We start from the raw sequence: 21,878 nt of genomic DNA on the forward strand, positions 1-21,878 counted from the left end.
ATAAAGTTCTTGGAACTTCATAAATATTCAGTAAATGTTTGCTGTTGTTGTTCAAGACTCAGACACACTAAAGAAGTAGGGTGGTAGGAGAGAGGGTGGGAATGGCTGTGTCTGCCTGCCCTGCTTCTGCAACCTGGGTTACGTGTGAGTGCCATGAGGCAGCCATGGTCTGCTGGGCAGACAGAAAGCAACCAGTTAGTGCTGTGAGTCCCTAATCACAGTCTATCATTCCCTGCTCTCCTCTGGACAGAAAACCTCATCCCATGGAGGACAGACATCTGGACTTCTGTGCTGTACTCGTTCATCAAACTTCATCATGATCTCACTCTCTGCCCAAGAGGTGCAGAGGCTCCCTCTCTCGCCTTGGGCTGCAGGTGTTGATGGAGTGAGAAACGCCTTCAGAGGAAAGATGTGCTGTAACCCCTATACGCTGAGTAAATGTTAACAGTCCTAACACTCTGCCCAGTTCCAGAGTCCACTGGAAAGTTCTGAATCAGCTGCACATCCCAGATGTGCATGTTGACAAAAAGCCAAGCCGTTCTGAAGACTTCAGTAATGCGCAGCTCCAACGCCTGGTGGGATGGTGCCAAGGCTTGGGGGGCCATCCCAGGGAGCAAGGAGCTGGAAAAATGGGGCATGAATGCCCACTGTGAAAAGAAACTCTTCTCTTCCTGATTTCCCTAATGTAGCTTCTTCAGAGTGGCTGACCCAAGTCAGGGTTGTTGAGGGCTGGCCAAGTTGGCCTTCACATAGATGGTCAGCAGTCACCTTGATGAAAATTCACGTGATCTGGGAGGAACTCTCACTTTATAATCTTCCCTTGACAGCCACATTGCCTAAAACTGACCAGAAGAGACTTATGCCTCTTTGTTTGAGGCCTGTGAGGGTATTAGAGAGCCATAGAGAGGAAAGATAATTGGTGGAGGTAAACGTCACTTAAACTTCTCTTTGTGTGGAATAGCATAGATGAATCAATTCATTTCATGTTTCTTCTTTTTTTAGCATTCGGCTAAGGTCAAGGTCAGATAGAGGGATATCGCTTGGGTCCAATGTCCTTCAGCCTCACCTGAGCTCCTTAGTCCAGACTCTCTGCATTTCCATCCCTCCTCCACCCAAACACACACTTTGCCCTCACCTCCCTGGTAGGAATACGACCCATCTCTCTGCAAAAATCTCAACCATGTTCCTGCTTTAGCAAGTAGGAATCGGGATGTTGGTTCACATAGCAACACTCAGCCTCAACAGTCAGGTTCTCCTATGACCTCAGTGAACATCAGACCTGGTGATCCGGACTTGGGACCCAACTTCCAAACACAACCCATTATGGGTTCTAACACAAACCCATAAGTGTCCTTAGGAATACAGCCATAATATGTTTGAGACTATCTGCTCATGAAAATAAACAAACATCTCACACAGCATGGGAAAATCCAGAAACTCAAGTGGGAAGAAGTCACCAATGTAAGGGATAGAGTCAAAGACTTCATTTTAAATTTATTTCAACCCGTATCAGTTCCTCCTCTGCTGAGGAATGAAGGAAGAACTCAACAAAGGGCGTGAAGGAAAGAGAAGCAGTGCAAAGCGGAGGACTCTCACCAGCCTGTTCCACCGGAGGGAAGCTGACCTGTGCCTTTCTCAGACTCAGCTGTGCCCATAAAACCAAAGGCGCGGTTGTTTCATTAGGAAAAAGAGAAGCTGGCGGCCTGGGTTATGTAATCACCCAGTGCCTCATCTGCACGAGGGTGTTTCATTTCATGTGGTCACTCAGTGTTTAAAGCATGAAAGTCTAATTTTAAGTAAATAATGAAGTTTATTGTGTTTTTGATTAACAACCCACCATGTCTCAAGTCCAGCTCCTCTGCAGAAAAACACAAGAAAAATAAAGTCTTCAGAGGAAAGAACTTGACAGAAACCCTGAGCATGGAGTTTCATGGTCAGCTCTTGTTTTGAAAAAGCACGAAGCACATTTGGACTCTCTCTAAGTTCACTGCGTTTGGCCATCCATGTGGTGTCCAGAGCGGCTCTCTTTCTCAAGTCCCATTGCACATGGGCAGACACACTCATCCTTGCCCTGTTTGCAGATGGTCCTTTTGGCTAATGGCAGGGGTTACTTGAAATCTCAGGGTGAGCTTCTTGTGCACAGTTCTGCTGTAAATAAACGTTCAAGTGAGCAAAGTTTCTTACCAAGCTCTCAGTGAGCGTGGACAACTTTGGAATGATCTGGGGGTAAGGAATGGTTAGGAGGGAGCCTCATGTGCCCAAAGAAGGAGTGAGGGGTCCCTGCTGTGCTGGGGTCATTTTGTTTATTCCTGGTTCTTCCTCCTTAAATTTCCAACCTCACCTTCACCCCCATGAGCAGAATTTTGGCTGCAAGAAGCTCACAGAGTACTTCATTCCTATTAATTTCCAACAAAGCTTCCCAGTTCTCCTACTTTCTCTAAACATGAAAGATGTGTTCTCAAGATCACCAGCTGCCTATAATGTTGTGAGCAGAAGGGAGACAGGCTGGCTCACTACAGTGATCAAAAAAAGTGCAGCAAGACCTTCTTTTTAAACTGTTCCAGCATGTTTCATTTCTGGAGTCAGAGAAGGAAATGGACTGAATTCGTAGGCTTTGTTTAAAGGCTGTCATGTGAACCAGCAAATACATTCAGAGACGTGCCACACAATGTGTGCATTTTTCAAGTGTCCAGTCTGAGGTTGACAATAATTAATAATTAAGATTTGATTGACATGCTGTTACTGCTATGTTATCTGCCTTGAACAATATAACAAAGCAGAGATAAAGAAAGACCATTGTCTTGAAAGGTGATCTCAATTTGGTCAGGGATCGACCTGCAAGTACTAGACTTATGAGCCCCTGGGGGCTCGTAAATGCCATTTAGGGTTTCAACAAGTGTGTCTAATATTCAAAGCCAAGCTCTGGATGCCCCTCACAAATGGGGCAGTGGACCCTACAGAAAAACAAGAGAGAGGTGGTACAGTTCTTGCTGTACCACATGAGGTTTCCATGACTGTCAGATAATCAGGGGGAAATTTCAGTCAAGGGTGTAGTGGAGTCATGGAAGAGTCAATCACAAGATTTAGAACTAGAGTATTAGACTGAAATGCTTTTGAATCTTAATGCCTCCACTTATAAACGGTGTTCTTTCTCACGTCTCCTTTTTTTTTTTTTAACCTGTAAAGTGAGGCTAATAACACACACCTAAAAGATCATATGGGGAATAAATGAGCCTTTGTAATGTACTTAGTCCAGTCACTGTCAAGAGCTGGAGCTCAATGCACTTCAATTCTCTGCCCTCTTCTGTCCCCACCCTTCCATCAACAGCAGGCCACTTAGTGCCCAGATGTAGGTAGTCTCAGTGACAAGCTGTTAACCTCTTGTTACAACGACGCTGTGTGATGGGATGCGGAACTTTTTTTAAAAGTAGATTCAGCCCCTAATCTTTAAGAGCTTATAATTTTATAGGGAAGATGTAGTATGTACACCGACATACACTGATACAGAACACAATTAGGTGATTAGTGTTATCAAAAATCCAGTTGTATCCCAATCCCTTGGATGTTTAGGTGGAGGCTGGCTGGCAAAGGTATAAACTGGGTAGATTAACATCAATAATAGAAGTTTAAATGTTTACCCAGAACACACACAGTATAGTTGGTAACATCTATGCAACACCCTCCTGTAAAACTTGATTCCTGGGAAAGCATATTTTGCTTTTTATGTAAAAGAACCTTCCATCAGTTTTGGCATACATAAGAAAGAGAAGAAAGTGGGGGGATTGAATTTAGGTACCTCGGCACATAGTTAAATAAAAGACAGTCAATGAAGCATGGAAATGGTTCACTTAAGGTTTTGATGTTGTTACTTTACATCATGGCTTCCCAAAAATGAAGGATAGTCATGTACAGCTATGAGAAAGAACTGGATTCTGACTCAATTTAAGAAAATACCAAGAACCTCTCTCTCTGTCTCTCTCTGTCTCTGTCTCTCCTCTCTCTGTCTCTCTCTCTCTCTCTCTCTCTCTCTCTCTCTCTCTCTCTCTCTCTCTCTCTCACACACACACACACACACACACACACACACACACACACACACACAGACTGCTTTTGCTCTGGAATGTTGGTTTGAACCACTATCAACACCATTGGGTTGGTCCATTTTGAATAAGAACTGGTTGCTAATTGAGTCTACCTGTTACAGAACTGATAAAGAGCAAGGCCTTCTGGTTCTGAGTTACTTCCCCTTGAACTGTGGTTGGTGAAAACTCATTTAGCCTGAAGCAAAAAATAGCTCTGAAACCAATTTAAGTTGCATTAAGACTTGTGATTCTAGTGTCTACTCTCCTCAAATGAATGTCTGATCCTGTAGCTTATATCCCCAAAAGGGTAGCTTGGCCACCGGTTGGGATTGCTTAAGTGCTGAAATGAAACACAAGCAGAGGAAATGCAAACTTTACAGTTCTGTTCTCAGCTATGTTGAGAATCTCAAAATATTATCTTGGAAAATAAAAATAGCTGTTATAAATAATGTCTCTCTATATTTTATGCTTTGTTCTTATTGTTGTTGTTTTTTTGTTTTTTTTTTTGGTTTGTATTAAAAATTTCTAATTAGAAACTTAGTTAGCAATGTATTTTTATTTTAGAATATTTGAAAAATACAGACATGAACAAATATCTAGGTGGAAAAACCGTAAGTTAACTACATAGAGGAAACCACAGTTGACATTTTGCTTATTTCCTCATTGTATTGTTGTTATATATGTTTTTATGTAATTGAGACTATATTTCAGATTTACTTTAGATGCTTTTTTTTACACTTAGTAAGATAGCATAAGCATATCTCTTAGGCATTAAAACATTGTTGCATATTTGAAAGCACAAAAGACTCCTGGTTAGAATAAAGGGATAGACTTAGAAAGGGCTTAATGATCCTTCATGATTGCAATAACAGGAATTTCCACAGAAAGCTCATGGTGAATGTTTGGACATGTCTATAGCCCCACCTACAGTCTGGGGATCTTAAGAAGAAGAGAATAGATCCAAGTTGCCATTTCTCAGACAGAGAGGCGGACAATATATATTGAAAGAAATCACACTGAAGCTCATAAAACTGAAATTTTACAACTAGCTTCAGAAAGATGCAAGATTTAAAATGATCAAATACAGATTAAACCTCTTTATGTTATAAACAAAGATAAACTGAATCTATAAATGATTAGGTGACCCATGCAAAACGCATAGAATGGACATTTGTGGAAGACCCCAAGTGTTTTGATATTGAATCCAGTGTTCTTTCTTCTGTGCCTCCCTGCCTTTTCTTCTGCTTACCTTCTCCCACATCCCGCATTTGTTCAGAAGAGGGACTCGACACTTAGTATACCTGTGTCAGAGGGTGGTAAGGACCAGGTGATTAACGGATGTGAAAACTCTTGGTAATTTGTAAAATGCCAAAAAAGAGTAAGACTTTATTGATGGTGATAATAATGATAATTGTTTCCTAACTACTGAAGATGAAGATAGATGCGACAACCTTTGCCTCACTTATTTATTCATTCAACAAAATTATTGAGTGCTCCTGGCACTGATTCTAGGCATCCGGGACGCAGCAGTGAACAAACAGATAAAACACATAAGGCATTGACATTCTAAGGTAGAGACCAGCAATGAACAATAAAGAAGTAAGTTATAGAGTATGATAGTGAATGGTAAGTGATAAGGAGGAAAGATACACGATGTTCTGGATGGTGTTAGGTGGTGTGGCCGGGGAGGAAGCCGTGTGTATATCTGAGGGAAGAACATTCCGGGCAGAAGAAACCAATGCCCTGAGGTAAGAATATGATTGTGGTTTTGAGGAACAGGGAAGAGGCCAGTGCAGCTGGGGTACAGTGAGCAAGGGAGGGGAAGATGAGGTGAACACGGCATGAGAGGAAGCCAGACCATGTGGAGTCAGGGCGGTTGTGTTACCAAGGGAAGAGAGTGAAGGGTTCTGAGCAGAAGAGTGATGTTATCTGACTTTAGTTTTAAACAGAATGTCTCTGGCTGTGCAAAGAATAGAGTTAAGGGAAGTGAGGGTGTGGACAGGGAAGGGTTAACTCAGCAGGCCTGAGTTGCTCAAACTCTGCACATTCAACAACAGCAACAACAACAAAACTCTGGGCTTCCAGAGAGGCCCTTCTTGAGCTGCTGGGAGACAGCCCCGGAGCCCTTGGATACTCTGCGTGACGAACGTGTTGTCCCTGAGGTCAGGCTGGTTTTTTACCAGTGTTTCACTACCATGTTTCCCTGAAAATAAGACCTAACCGGAAAATAAGCCCTAGCATGATTTTTCAGGGTGACATCCCCTGAACATAAGCCCTAATGCTTCTTTTGGAGCAAAAATTAATATAAGACCCGGTCTTATTTTCAGGGAAACACAGTAGGTAAGAAGGCTGGAGTCTGAGTAGCTGGAGTCAGTCCCACAGACACAGCATGCCTACATTACTGACCCCCAATTAAAGCCCAAGCTTTCATGGCTGAAACTCTCCACACATATTGTCAAATGTCATTGCTGAGAGAATCGAGTGTGCTCCGTGCAACTCCACTGGGAGAGCGCAGCTAGAAGCTGGTGCCGGGTTTCTCTTGGACTTGACGCATGTGCCTTTTCCCTGTGCTGATTTCCATCTGCATGCTTTTGTTATAATAAACTGTACCATGTGTATAACAGCTTTTCTGAGTCTTGTGAGTCCTTCTAGCAAATCACTGAGCCTGATAGCAGCCTTGGGGCCCCCAATCCATGAAGGGAACAGTTGAAACCAGTTAGGAGTTGAATATGCTAATCCATGTGAGAGGTGATGGTGGCTTGTCCACCATGGTTTTGTCCCAGCAGTGTCCTGGGGATTGCTGTTGAACCTTTGAAGCTCATTTATCAATGTCTATTGACATAATCCAGGATTCTTTATTAAATGGCTAATTCTGATCTGATCTGTCAGTGAAACTTTCTGCTTTCATCCCTCAGAGAAGATGTTCTTGAGAAACTTGGTAACTCTACAAGACCAAGAAAAATTACCAAGAGTTCTTGTTTTTCTCTTGGCATGAAGCAGAATCAGTCATCAGATGTGGTTGTAATCAAAAGAGCTCAGGAACAAGGAGAGCGTGAACCATTCAGAACCATCTCTGATCTCCACCTCCCCACCATGGCCATTGGTCACCTCACCAATATTCCAAATAAGTGGACAAGACACTGACCTTCAGAGAGTCAGTGTAGGAAATGGGAAAACATGGGAAAAGAGATTCTCAAACTTCTATGTTAGTGGGGAAATGAGAACATGTTTATATTCTAGTTTATTTTATTTATTATAACCTCTCACCTGAAACATTAACAACAATGGAGGTATAAAAATGAATTGCGCCAATAGATGTTAGAGATAAAATGCAATCAGTATGTGTGATGCAGCCCAGGCCTTCCTACAAAGTGAATACCCCACAGCAGGGCTTGAGGAGGAGGTGTTACACAGCTGTGAAGCTTTGGAGAACTTACGTGTTTTATTAGATGGGAGAGTAAAAACTTCTTCTCGAAGGAGTCCAGTGTATGTTTAGAAGACAGAAGGCAGAAGCTGAAGTTATTAGAAGACGTCTGCTTCCTAGGTTCTTCCTAGGTGCCTGGATTATGATACCTGTCAAAAAGGCAAGAGAGAGGGACTAGAAGAAGCTACTCTAGGGAACTCACTCTCGTGTATGAAGGGAAGGTCATGGACCAAAAAGTTAGCCAGAACTTGGATCGAATCCCATCTCCACCATTTACCAGGAGTGTGATCTTGAGTGAGTTACTTAGCATCTTCAAGCCTCAGCCTCCCATCTTTCTCTCATTAAAGGTGGGTTAGGCTACCTCTCTCTAAGCATCAGTGTATTAGGTTTAAACAGGATGTCTGGTACCCAGTCCATGGCTGGCACCTAATGAATGTTCACTTCCCATTTCTAGATATTCCACGTGCTAATAAATAATATCCATAATATCTGTGTAATTAGAAGGAGAAAAGAAAAGAAATGACTTGCTCTGGCCCCTGGGAGAGCATATCTCTACACTACTACTCTTGTGCTTACAGAGTTTGATGAGGAAGGAACTCCTGCCTAAGAAACCATAATTTCATTGTTTCTGTTCATGCTTCTTGCCCTACAGTTGAATTTCAGTGGTACACATGGTCTAGCCATGTAAAGATTTATGGCTGGCCCTCTGATTAACAAGGGCCAGGCTGTATCGGTTGTTAAATGTTTAATGTGTTCCTTAGTTTATGCCGATAAAATGTGAATAGCTAGACGATCATCCTCGAGTTTTGACTATGCAGAGGTTGTCCTGTAAATTAATGCGAGGTAGGAAGTCAACAGCTGGACTGACATGTAAGGCACTTATTTTTTGGAAGCAGGGAGGAAGAGAAGGCATCAAGAGAGAAGGAGGCCCCAAAAATCCTGCTGGTGCCCAAGGAGTCCTGGCTACTGATAAATTGTCTGTGTAAGGAACGGTTGATGGACTCTTTGGAGACAGATGTCTAATATCCAAGGTGAAATTGTTGCCTGTGCCCAGCTATACAGGCATTTCTGTTATTTCAAACATTCTATAAATTTCACTATATATAAATGTCTTAATAGTACTCTGAGGGGAGAAAGATTTGGAGTGGTTCCCAGTGTTGTATGAAGAAAACCAACAAGAGAAAACCTAAAGGTGTGTTACCAAACTGCATTCAGTGTGGACTGAAGAGACAAAGAGCTCCCAGAAGTCTCCTGCGATATCAGGAGAAGTATCCCATGGAGGATGGGATGGTGGCGTGAGTTTTCTTGTGAGTCATATAAGTGCCACCGCAGAAGTTTGAGACCTTTGGTTGGTGAATTCTGGGCTCTTTTGAATAGAATATTTTGTTTTCTTAAGTGCACTTGGTAAAAATAATAAAATCACTTGCAAATGCTCTTTCCTTGCCTCTGCCTGTGTGACTGACCCCAACTCAAAATAGAATGTTGTGATAACAGGGAGTATTAGAGGCCAGAAGGCAGCCTGGACCTGTGCCTTGGCATTCCTTTGGGGCCTGAGAGCTGAAGTAAGGAGAGAATCTGTGTAGTGCACAGGCGAAGGGTGGGTCCTCTCTGCTTCCTTAGGAACAGCTTGATGAGAGGTCTATAAGCAGTGATTGCTGAGCCCATTAGCAGAGTTGCAGACTCTTGAAGTCCTTCCATGCCCGAGCCACTGAATTCTGTTTCTGGATTTACCTTCAACTCCAAGTACAAATTTTCAACACAGGTGTTCATATCCTGACGCTGAGTTTTTATATCAGATTCCAGGAAAGTGTTTCAGTTAACCAGGGGGGAAGCATTCACAGGCAAAGGGTAAGGTGTTATTAGTGGTTTTAGAACAAGTGAAAGAGGCCTTTCAAAGAACTTGCAGAGCTGGCACTGAGGCAGAATAGTGGTTTGCCAATCGATGATTCTATGTCTGGCAGCTGAAACCCAACTTATAGGTGCTGTGCCTTCAAGGGCTCATAAGATATACACTGCTCGGATGAAGAAAGACATGCATTCATTAAGGATAAAATATGAAAGGATTCTTTACTCCATGAATTCCTGTCTAAAACTTCACTGGCACGTATATGAGACATAGGTGTCAGGGATATTTTTGAATTTTTCTTTGGCTCACCACTAACATACAAATCGCTGTGAAGAAAGTACCATATTTTGCTCAAACGCCATATCCTTCTGTTTCAGGAAAAAAGTTTAAAAGTATATAAACCAAAGTTTTTATTTGGGCCTCTTTATCAGAGAAATAAAGGAGAAAGGAGCTGGGAAATATATACCCTTGCTCAGAGTGGGCCAGAGGGACGATCCCTTAATAAAACATAAGTACTACTAAATTCTGCCTGGAAATAAAGATTGATATAAACAAGCCATGGCTTACAGTTTCAAAATCCAGTAAATTATATTTATGGTTGTGCATTTGTCAAGATAAGTAGCTAATGGTAATCCAATAAGCAGATAAGGGTAATAAAATGCACTGACGCAAGGCAGAAGTCAGAGTTGGTGATGGGGACACCCTTTCACATCTGAGGTCCTAACAGACTTCATGAAATGTTTCAGACAGGGATAATGACCAGGGACAGGCGACAAGGTAGAGTTGGGAAGAAAGTTCATTTTTGTTTGTAGACCTTCATCAACGACAGAGCACTTAACCATTTTCTAGTTTTACTATAGTTGAAGTGATACGTGTTCTAAGGGGAAATCTCTAGCAGTGTAGAGAAGAGTAATATTTCTGCCTCTGAGAGAGTTTAAAAGAAAAGAAAAAAGAGAGTAAGAGCTAGCATTTCTGGGAGAATCCTGTACCTCGGCAGCAGAATAAGCACTAAACACATTTTCAGACGCTAGACTAAAATAGAAATCCTAGCAATTGTCAAGCTCCTGAAATTTGCCCAGGACTGATTCTAACAGATGCCTTTAAATCTACATCTGTTGTGTTGTGGCTGCACAAACAGGACTAGACACAGCTCCAAACCCCTTGTCTGAGGTGATCTGTACTCCGGGTGGCCTCCTACTCTTTCTGTGCCAGAGTTTTATGGATGTAGCAAGATGAGGGAAAAAAGGTCACTGTGCAAGCAACATTCAACAGTCCAGTCTTTTAGTCACTGGAAACACATGAACGAGCAGACCTAACATATGTCATAAAGAACATTCCATCAAATCAAGTATAATCTTTGGATTTATGTTGGGTTGGTGGGTAAGGAATAAATATATTCATGCCTTTGTATCTGGGCCTCAGGCTGAAACATGTAATTCCATCGGGGAAAGCATAGCTGTCCATATTTGACATGAAGAGGCTGTCTTCACAGCCAAGGAAGGCAGGGCTAACCACGGCCCCTACATGAGACTTCGCTGTCCATCTCTGCTTGAGGGCTTAGAGCCTCAGGCTCCCAACACACACAGCTCAAGTGAAGGGAGCACGTGGTAGACACTTTTACAAAGACCACACAAAGCAACCAATGGAATTCTCTTGTTTCTCAATTTTCTTTTGCATGGACTGAGTTATTCTCCTAGAAAACTCTAATAATATGCAGACAAAAGATTTGCATTTAGGCTGATATAGTTTAGTTGTCAGAGATCATTCAGGGCAAGTAGAAAGCACTTAATGTTTGCTGTCAAACCTACCTGGATCCAAATTCCTGCTCAGTCACTGTAAACTTGCACAAGTTTAAATTCTTTGGGATTCAGATTTTTCATCTGCAAAAGAAAAAAAAAAAGATACTTACAGACTAAGGTAAGAGAATTTGTAATGATTGTAATGATTAAAAATCATGTGTGGTAAGACACTTGGCATATAGACCACGTTCATTTAACAGTAGTTGTAATTAAACTCTTCTGTAATGAGACTGCAAATATTGACATAGATCTTTGACAATTTCATCCTGCACCTAGGTTTGTTTTTTAAGGCCTGAAATGTTTACTTAAGGTCCAATTTGCTGAACTTAATCACAAATAATATCTTACAAACATCTAGCATTACAGTTCATAAAAGGTTTTTGCATTTGTTATCTCATTTAATTCTCACAACAGAAAGTTTGGTTTTATGATTATCTTTACTTAAGAGATGAGAAAAGTGAGAGTTAAAATAAATTACTCATGGCCACAGAGTGAATAAATTGGCACCTATGGATATCAGTGCTGCCAGGTTGACTGCTTCGCTTATTACTAGAGCAGTTTTTAGGTTTGTGTACACCCTCGATCTTTAATTAAACCGACATTTATTGTTCCTCTACATGCTGTGAGCTAGGTGCTGAGAATACAACAATAAAGAAAAAGTCACAGCCCCTGCCTTCAAAGACTTTATATTCCTGCAGGAACACAGACGTTGAACAACTACACTGGAAAGCAAACAACCTGACTAAAAAATGAGCAAAAGACCTGAATAGACATCTCACCAAAGAAGATAAACAGATGGCAAATAAGCCTATGAAAAGAGGCTCAATGCCCTATGTCATTAGAAAAAATGCGAATTAAAGCAACAAAGTACTACTACACACCTATAAAAATGGCCAAAATCCAATCCACTGACAACACAAAATGCTGACAAGGACGTGGAGCAACAGGAACTCATTGCTGTTGGGAATGCAAAATAGTCACATTGGAAGAGTTTGGCAGTTTCTGACAAAAAAAAAACAACCTCATTCTTACCATATGATCAAGTAAACGTGCTCCTTTGTATTTACCCAAATAAATTCAAAACTTATGTCCACACAAAACCTGCACACAGGTGTTTATAGCAGCTTTCCTCATAGTTGCCAAAACTTGAAAGCAACCAAAATGTCCTTCATTAGATCAATGGATAAATAAACTGTGGTACATCCAGACAATGGAATATTATTTAGTGCTAAAATAAAATGGGCTCTCAAGCTGTCAGATTATCTTTTCATGGAAAAACCTTACATATATATCAGTAAGTGAACAAAGCCAATCTGAAAAGGCTACATAGTGTATGATTCCAACTATATGACGTTCTGGAAAAGGCAAAACCTGGAGACAGTAAAAAGATCACTGATTACTAGGGGTTGGTAGGGAGGGAGGAATGAATAAGCAGAGCACAGAGGATTTTTAGGGCCGTGAAACTACTCTGTATGATACAATAATGGTGGACACAGGCCATTATACATTTGTCCACACCCATAGAACGTACAACACCAAGAGCAAACCCTAAGGTAAACTATTGACGTGGGGTGATAACAATGTGCCAGTGTAGGTTCACTGATTGTAACAAATGCACCCCTGTGGTACAGGGTGTGATAGTGGGGAAGATTGTGTGTGGAGGGGCAAAGGATATATAGGAACTCTCTATACCTTCTGTTCAATTTTTTCTATAAAACTTCTCTAAAATATAAGTCAATTTGAAAATAATAATAAAACTACACCAATTGTGAAAAATGCAATGAAAGAGATAATGCAAGGACCTTAGCAACCTTGTAGAGTCAGGAAAGCAGTTGGTAGTAAGTGATCCTTGAGCTGAAATCTGAAGCATAAATAGTGGAAATATCAATTGTGCTAAATGCCATAACTTGACAAACTGAAGCAATCATATGGACAACACACCCTGACAGAGGACAGTTAACAAAATCCACTTAAGACTACCATCATACACGGCAAATAATACTTGTTGTACTGATTAGTCCACTGTGTGAAGTGTGCCTCCGATTTGGAAAAAGAAAACATGGGAAGGGGCCAAATATTATCATGGTAGCAGAAACACAAAGAACCCATGCTAAAAGGTTTCCAATAAGCAAGAACAGCCAGCCAGGCAGGCTTCAGTAAGTAGCCTTCCATGGAAGTTGACATCTGTTACTCATTTGTTGATTCGAGGTTTGAAGAAAAGCAGAGTGATTGGAAATACTTCTATGTTCTGGGAAAGTATTGAATGGGAGAGCTCTTAGTGCATCTTAAATATTGGTCCATTACTTTTAACATTTAGTACAAACGTGCTCTCTCCATTTAAAGAATGAAATGAGAAGTTGGAAATATCTAGATTCAATAATTTCAAAGCTATGGAAGATCAAAGACAGTGTCTTGTTTACACAATGAGAAAAGAGGTCTCCCATCTTTGAAAGGATATCTTTTGAATGCTTAGGAAAATGTGTATTATGAAGGAGATGGAAAGTGGAGCATATTCAGTAGATAATGCAACTGTATTGTCTATATTAGAGGAGAAATAGCAAAGAAAAGAAGAATACTTATATAGCTACCTAGGTACCTATGTTGTATAATGGTTCAAAGCAAAGATATTGATATCAAACAGACCCGGATTTAAGTCCAAGTTCTACCATTGACTAGCTCTAAGAGTTTAGGCAAGTTTCTGAGTCTCTCTACAACCCAGTCTTCTCATTTGTAAAACGTGAATGTTACCAGGACCTACCTTATGGGCTTTGGAAGAATTAAATACTTGAATGTACACACAGTTGTGATCACAGTGTCTAGCACATGATAACCACTCGATAAATATTAGTTGTATTATTATGTTTTAATGGGCTGAGTAGTTCTCCCAGCATGACAGTTTTGCTATACAGCAATACTGTTCATCTTTAATTCCCACTGGACTGCAAAAGTTTTAAGAAAGTGTTAGGGGAAAGTAAGAATCCCTTGGTGAGTTGCCAGGTAGCTGACAATACAAAGGCAAATGTCAAACAGTGGTAGTTTTCTGTCTCTGAGAAACTCTAGTTTGGCCTCTAGATGATCTTGGTATCTTGATAACCCTATCATTCTAAGATATGTTGATGCCTTCATCCCCTTGTTGAAGATCCCTTTGCAGTAGAGTGGGTGACTGACCCATAGGAGGCATCAGAAGACCTGGCCAGCATGCCCATCCCCCTCACTGATTTCATATGCTCACCTGAGTTGTCATCTATTCCGCTTTGAGAAAAATCAAGCCACAGCTGTGGATCTCAATTACTATGATATCTGAGGATACTGGCCTTGTGTTCATAAAAGATGGGACACAATTTTTCCAATTACTCTATATGACCTCAGCCAAGTTACTTATGCAATCTGAATTTCCAGACCCTCATCTCTACAAACAGGGCTGGGGGTACTGTTTTGGTCAGGACTCAGGTGGGAATTAGTTGGCGCACTTAAGCTGGGTGTTGGGGGTGATTTCAATAAAGGGATTATTTACAGGGTGTGAGAAGGGTTTGGCAAAACGAGCAAGGACCGGTACAAGGACTACACTGGCAGTGGGACTACATTAGCAGTTTTAGGCCTGAATGGCTGGGAGAAGGAACCATTTTTAGAACTCAGAGAGGGTAACTTTGCAGAGAGGGTCATCTGACAAGTCTTGTGCCCTTTGATAGAGAGATACAGTCAACTCTTGGCAACTTCATAGGAACAGACCAGAAAAGTAAATTAACTGCTTTTCTCCTACTCCTTTTCCTATCAATGCTAAACTGTTGGCCAAACCCAAGTGGAAACCCTAGAACAAGGAGTCTGTCAATGCAGTTCATACAGACCAACCTCCTAGGTGGCACAGAACAAGGTGAGAGCGGGCCTGGGATGGGAGATGGGAGGCGGAGCAGAAGAAACCTAGCTCAGACATCACCAAGAAAGGTTGGTATGAGCTGTAGTAAGTCAATTTGTAAAATACCTGTCAGTGTCTGGCACAGGATGGGACAGTGGTAAAAACGTTCACTCCCCACACCCACCCCACTCTCCAGCTGTCACAGAGAAACCCACATCCTTCAGCCACAGTCCCTATCCCATACTCAGCGCAGATCTCAACATACACACTTACACACACATATAATGCTTACTGTAGGTCAGGTTTTCTAATTTTAATTTTTAGGTTTTGGCATGTTTAGAAATCATACTTCAGCCCATCCTTCCCAAATTTTACCTGGCCCATGGATTACTCTCTGCACCAACCCAATGGTTAATTTCTAGTTATGTTGTCTGCTTAGGGGGATACGTGTGTCAGCATCAACTTTTGGCAATTACCAAAAAGGTGAAAAAGAAAGAAAGACTCAGGGGCCATAGTCTCCAAGAGAATTTGAGCATCCACATACAATGGAGCAAATTTCCAGAGAGTACCATGAGCTGGACCTTTGGAAACAGGGCTTTTTCATTTTACATACAGCCAGGCATTTGTTAGGCAGCCCAGCAACAAACCTCTGCTCTCTGGTCAGCCCGTTTCTTCGTCTTAAAGACAACCAATAAAAGATGCCAATCATTCTACTTAACTATGTGGCTAACCATCCATTATTAATCCGAGCACATACTCTGGAAGAGTCAATGGGGTCTCAAAGATCTGAGATCGATAGCCCCATAATGCAATAACTCGGTGCCTGGTATCATGTCATAATTGAAATGATTGATCAGGATGACATGCAGAAGATGGATGTCCTCTCTGTGCTCTGCCCATCCTCTTTCCCTCCTCCCCTGTGATTCAGCACTGCTAAACATGCTAAATGGAACAATGTTTTTATATAAGAAATAACACAAGCAAAGAAAACTTTGTTTTTAAATGCTCATTTGTGGGGAAAAAAAAAAAAAAAAAAAAAACTTGCTGAACATTTCTGTTGTGTCATTTTTCAGCCACACTTTCTGTAAGAGGAAGAGATTTCTGGTAAGGCCAAGTGCTGCCATTAGACTGGGAATTTAGAGTATCTTTACAATTATGTTTCAAAGTGATTGGAAACGTGTCTTGTGAGCCATGAGATGTTTAGGTCACAAGTACATTTCAGAATACAGGTAAAAAATGTGAAGTTCTGGTCTCTCATTTAGCTAAATCTCCGTGTATCGCATGATGGGACACAACGCAAGCTGAAGTGACAGCAGCAGAGTGTGCAATCTGGGCACACCCCAACGGGAGACACCATTTTGTTTTTTTCTGCTCAGTAGTGGTCCAGGGTCCTCAATGTGCTTTACCAGCCTTAGCCTGCTAGTCCCAACAAGAGCCTGAAAGAGGTCAGCAGGCTGCCCAGTCAGGTCATTTCAGGTGAATTCACAGATAACTGCAAATGTAGTCATTGATTCTGAACTATAGAAAGTGAGTTCTCACCCTTCTCCCAAAAGTGAGTATCAAAGTCTTATCAATGAGGCATCACTAGTGAACCTGATGGGCATTTGGGGGCTGGACAAAATGGAGGGTTGAGTGTCCAGTTGTCTCTGACCCCTGAGGAAGAAGAATGAGTTGGAGCAGAGACAGACTGTCCATGTGGCCCATTAGACCTGTGGTTCCCAGTCTTGACTGCACACTGGAGTCACCTGGTGAACTTCAGGTGTCACTGGAGCCTGGGTATGACCTTCAGGAATTCTGATTTAATTGGCCTGGAGTGTGGCTTGGGCATGGAGAGTTTTCTGAGCATAAGACGTGATTCTGCTACGCAGCCAAGCCTGAGAACCACTACTAAAGTCAGGAGTTCCACCAAGTACCACAACTTTTTGCTTTAGAAGGTCCTGTTTTGCTACTGAACAGCAGATTTTTAGTCTTATGGAATTTTAAAGAAGTTACTTGCTCCAACCTTTATGGTGTCTCATTTATGCCAGACGGCTATGTGCCTTGCACTCGTGTTTTTCAGACTGTGGGCAGTGGCTTACTAGTAGGTGATGGAATAGATTTTGATGGTTACAACTGGTGCTTTTTATTTTAAAAAACAAGTAAAATAGAATTGAAAATATCAGGCCATCACAAATCATAAGAGTACTACTTTGTAAGGTGTGTGTGTGTGTGTGTGTGTGTGTGTGTGTGTGTGTGTAAACTTGTACTGGGTCCTGATATAAAATGTAAAACATTTATCTTAATGAAGATTATGGTCAAAAACAGTGTGTAAAACTAACCTTTATGCTTATAGTTGCCCCAAATGTGGACTGTCTCTCTTCTGTTTTCCATGATAAATCTGGGGTTTCATAACATTCTCCAAGTTCACATAGATGTACCAAGTGACGACTCAGAGTTTCAGTCCAGTCCCGTGTGTGTGCAAAGCCCGCACTCCCTCTGTTCCACTAGGATGCCTTTCCCTCATCCACCACCCAGGCTTACGTCAATGTCATTGGCCTCTTCAGTCTCTTCTCGCCTAGATGCACAAACTAGAAAGACAGCCACCTAACAGAACAAAATGAAGAAAAAATCTAAACGTCTTTCGTTTTAAACTTCTACCCGTTGAAGGAAATTCACCTACTCCCATTTCAGGACTTCTCAGCCTTAGATCAGGAACACCTGGTCTGCAGGAGGTGGTTCGTCCTCCACCTGGCAACAGGGACCTGAAGAGCACCTTAGATTGTCTTGCCTGTAATAACTCCATGTGCTCTTGCAAATGATACCTGGGGTCTACCCAAGGGGAACAGATTCACAACACACTAAAATGGTAACAGCTTATTTTCTCTGAAGAAGCACAAGTTCCCCTAAAACAGATTCAAACCCAGTTGGTTGTGAGTTCTAAGTAAATTAAGCAGTGCCGATATTTTTTGCAAGTAAACTTGTTAATGAAGTATAGCATACATATAGAAAAGGGCATAATTCATGAGGGCACAGGGCAATGGATTTTCACAAACAGAATGCATGCACATAACCATCACCCGCATCAAGAAAGAAAGCAGTTCCGATGCCCCAGAATACCTTCACGATCTCCCCTCCTGTCACTACCCCCCACAAAAGTAACCACTACCCTGACTTCTAACTATAATTTTTTGTCTATTTGAAATGTCTTTATAAATGGAATCATATCCTATTTACTCTTTTGTGTTTGTCTTCTTACATTCAACATGGTATTGGTGAGATTCATCCACATTGACGTGTGTGGTTATATTTTGTACATTTCCATTGTTACATAATATTCCATTATACTAATTAATATACAGTAATTGATTAACCTGCTCTGTCTTCTCTTGTAGCCAATTGGATATTTTCCAGTTTGAGGCTATGAATATTTCAGTGCTACTATGACCATTCTATTAGACTGGTGCAAAAGTAAGTGCGCTTTAAAGGTGAAACATAATTGCAGAAACTGCAATTACTTTTGCACCAACCTAATACGGGACATCTTTGGTGAACATACGTTTGCATTTCTGTTAGTTATTTATTAGGAGTGTAACTTTTGGTTCAAAGTATGCATATGTTAAGTTTTAATAGTTCCTGCAAAAGAGTTTTCTATTGTCATACATTTTATCTGTCCACCAACAGTACTAGGATAGCTCCAATTACTTCACATTTTCATCAAAATTTGATGATTTTTGTCTTTTTCATTTTAGCCATCTTGAGGTAGGGGAGTGTGTGTGTGTGTGTGTGTGTGTGTGTGTGTGTGTGTGTGCATTTAGTGCTTATCATATATATTTTTAAATCAATTTCACTGAGGTATGATTTACATATAAGAAATTATATCTATTTAAATTATAAGTCTAATGAGCTTTGACAGATGCATAGAACCAATAAACCACGGCCACAATCAACACATAAAATATTTCCATATTCCAAATGTTTCCTTGTATCCCTTCTGTATTTTTTAGAAAAGATGTTAGAAGAGGATTCTAGGGCAGCTTGCCCACTTCCTGGTTTCAAGGCAGCTTGCTTTGTTCTTCACTGCTGGACCAGTGCAGTTTCTTCCTTGCTAGATTCCTTCAAAACACAACTTTCCCCAGCTCTTGACTAGGGCAGTATTGGCAGGAAATCCAGACAACATAGCTTTAATTGCATTAATTGTATTTAATGTTAGTTGATTTAAACTTAAATATAAATATTCACATATGGTTAGTGGTTACCATATTGTACAATGCAGGTTTAGATTTTACTAAAAGTTTATTTCAGAATTCTTGCATGCTAGAGTCACATGGATATGTGCCCGTTATACAAATGAATTTCATGGACTATGAGTTCCTTAAGGCTGATTCTTGACTTATTCTGGACATTTCACTGTTTATTTATTTTTTTAAATCAAGAAAGCCAAAATATACCATGCATTCCAATAATCTCTCTGCCACATTTTAGTAATAATACATCTGTGGCAAGTCCTTGATTCTTTCTGTGACTTGTGTTTAAGCTTCAAGGTTTAGGAATCAAACAAACCCTTGGTTAAATTTCATCTCTAGATCTTCCCATCTGCAATATAGTGAGAAAGCCCGTCCATCTCTCTGAGCTTTATCTCCCGCATCCACATAACCGGGATAGGTGATCTATTTCATGCATGTCTGACACATCCTAGACCCTCGATAAATGTGAGGGCTGCTGCCCGTACGCCTTTGATCTGCTGAATGGTGCTAATCAATACCTCTATTCTGTAGGACTTCATTGTCATACAAACCCTTTGGAAAGTACAGAGCAATACAAACAGTGTTCCCTGAGTTAATAAGTAGGAGAAGAAACAGCAATTATTTCAGGAGCTGAATTCTCTGAAATAATCTCTTTAGTCTTTGGTAAGCTTTATCTCACCAAAGCCACTGAGAAATACTTTTGCTGAGAGCCATTCAGCAGAGTGTCTGCCCTGTTGCCAAGAAGAGAAACAACAGCCACAGAAAGAAACAAAGACTTAGATCAGACCCAGGATGGAACACCTTTCTTTCTCTCCTGCTATGGCCCTGCACTCCCAGGAGGCCCAGGGTCGGGATTCTGTTTGTTCACATCTCTTGATAGGTTCACTCCCAGGGAAGGAGGGGGTATAGTTTCTATTGGGAGAGGGGATCTGAAATCTGTGACTACCCTAAACAGCAGGTCCTAACTAGGTACAGGGGAGAAGGCTGCTGGCCGGTCCCGAGGGGTGGGTGGAGGGGGAGAGGGAACAGGTGGAATGTGAGTGCTCTGAGTGTCAGCTACAGGCCAAATGCTGGTTGAGTCCTTTAGTGACAATACCACTCACCACTGTTTATTGATTGCTCAATGGAACACAGGCCAGAAACTGTGCTAAGCCATTTAATCTCCACAACAATAAATAGCACTGCTGTTCCCATTTTACAGATAATAAATCTAAGGTCTAGAAAGGAAAAATACCTTACCTGGAGCCACATAGCTCACTGAGGTTTGTGCCCAGATCACTGTGGCTCCATAATGTATGCCCTTGACCGCTATGTAATTTATCGCTGCTTCCACATGCATTCCTACTTAATCCTCTCAGAGACTCCATAAGATAGATGTTACCACCTTTTATAGATGGGAAACAGACTTCAGAGTTGAAATAACATTTCCCAAATTCATAGATCTGGAATATGGTAGTCAACTTGGATTTGGACCCAGCTATTCTGACTCCATATCCGGGACAATTTCCATCATAATATGCAGTTATAGCAAAGATAATAACTCACATTATTAAGAACCTACTCTGTGCCAGGCACTGTTCCACACATTCTACATGTAGAACTCATTTTATCCTCATAAATAAGAAGACCCATAAAATATCTTTGCAATATCATCCCCATTTACAGATGGTGAAAGAGAAGCACAGAATGGTTAAGTACTGTGCAAGGATGCATAGTAAATAAGAAGCTGGGATTTGAACCTGAGCACTGTGGCTCCAGAGCCATTTTTTAATTACTATGTTAGCACCTACCCCAGTCTTGGGGTGTCTTTGCCACAGGTGAGACACCTCCAGGACTACGCAAATGCATCTGGGCAGGATAGAAAGCTACAGGGTGAAATGAACATCTGCAGAAAGGAATATTTTTTAAAAAGGACAATTGTAGGTGACAGAGCTTCAAGAAGAGCAACAAGTACATTCACCAAGAAGGCTTGTTGTGGTTCTTTATTGTCCACAAAATTGCTTTGCTTTAATTCTAACACATAAGACTGGCCTTGTTTTATCCACAGTGGAAATCACCAAAGTCTAGAATTGACATGAGAAGTTGATTTATTTTCATTGTTCGTTACAACAATTCAGTGCAATTTATTTAGGACCACTGTCTCTCACTCAGAGGGAAACTCATAACACAAACACATTAATCTTGGCAGACAGTATCTTAGATACTGGCAGTTTGGATAATTAGATTGTTACTACTCTCAGCATGCATGATCTGTTCATAAGCAACAAAGAAACTTACCAGATTCTAATGACCCTTAGTGAAAATTCTACAAACTACTGTACACAGAGACATTCGCAATTTACGAAGAAAATTCCATAACCTAGGCTCTTCTTTGCCATGGAAAAATCAAACATATATTTTCCTTTCATAACTGAAAGGCCATTTCTCTCATCAGCAGCCTGGATAGATCATTATTTACTGATTCTTCAGTAAAACTTTTAAAGGTTCTTCATTAAGGGGAATTTGAAATTGAAAACCAGGAGAGGAGCAGTGTGACCTTGACATCATCAGGGCTTGGATCCAAAGACAAGACCCATCAAGTGTATTGGTAAGTTTCTACTGAATCTTTCAGACACCTAGTAACTTTTAGCCAATAGTGTCCTCATCAAGGT

General features: G+C 41.0%; 1 long non-coding RNA gene across 1 annotated transcript in view; it reads right to left on the bottom strand.

Annotated features, from left to right (window-relative positions):
- LOC141571138 (uncharacterized) overlaps window positions 1-21,878 on the bottom strand; it is a 104,500-nt gene that overhangs the window by 60,727 nt on the left and 21,895 nt on the right. Inside the window, exon 2 of the long non-coding RNA XR_012495818.1 lies at window positions 11,161-11,232. This is a non-coding gene — a long non-coding RNA (uncharacterized LOC141571138). The remainder of the gene's footprint in view (window positions 1-11,160; window positions 11,233-21,878) is intronic.

The sequence above is a fragment of the Rhinolophus sinicus genome, linkage group LG04 (assembly GCF_036562045.2).
Source record: "Rhinolophus sinicus isolate RSC01 linkage group LG04, ASM3656204v1, whole genome shotgun sequence".
NCBI lineage: Eukaryota > Metazoa > Chordata > Mammalia > Chiroptera > Rhinolophidae > Rhinolophus > Rhinolophus sinicus.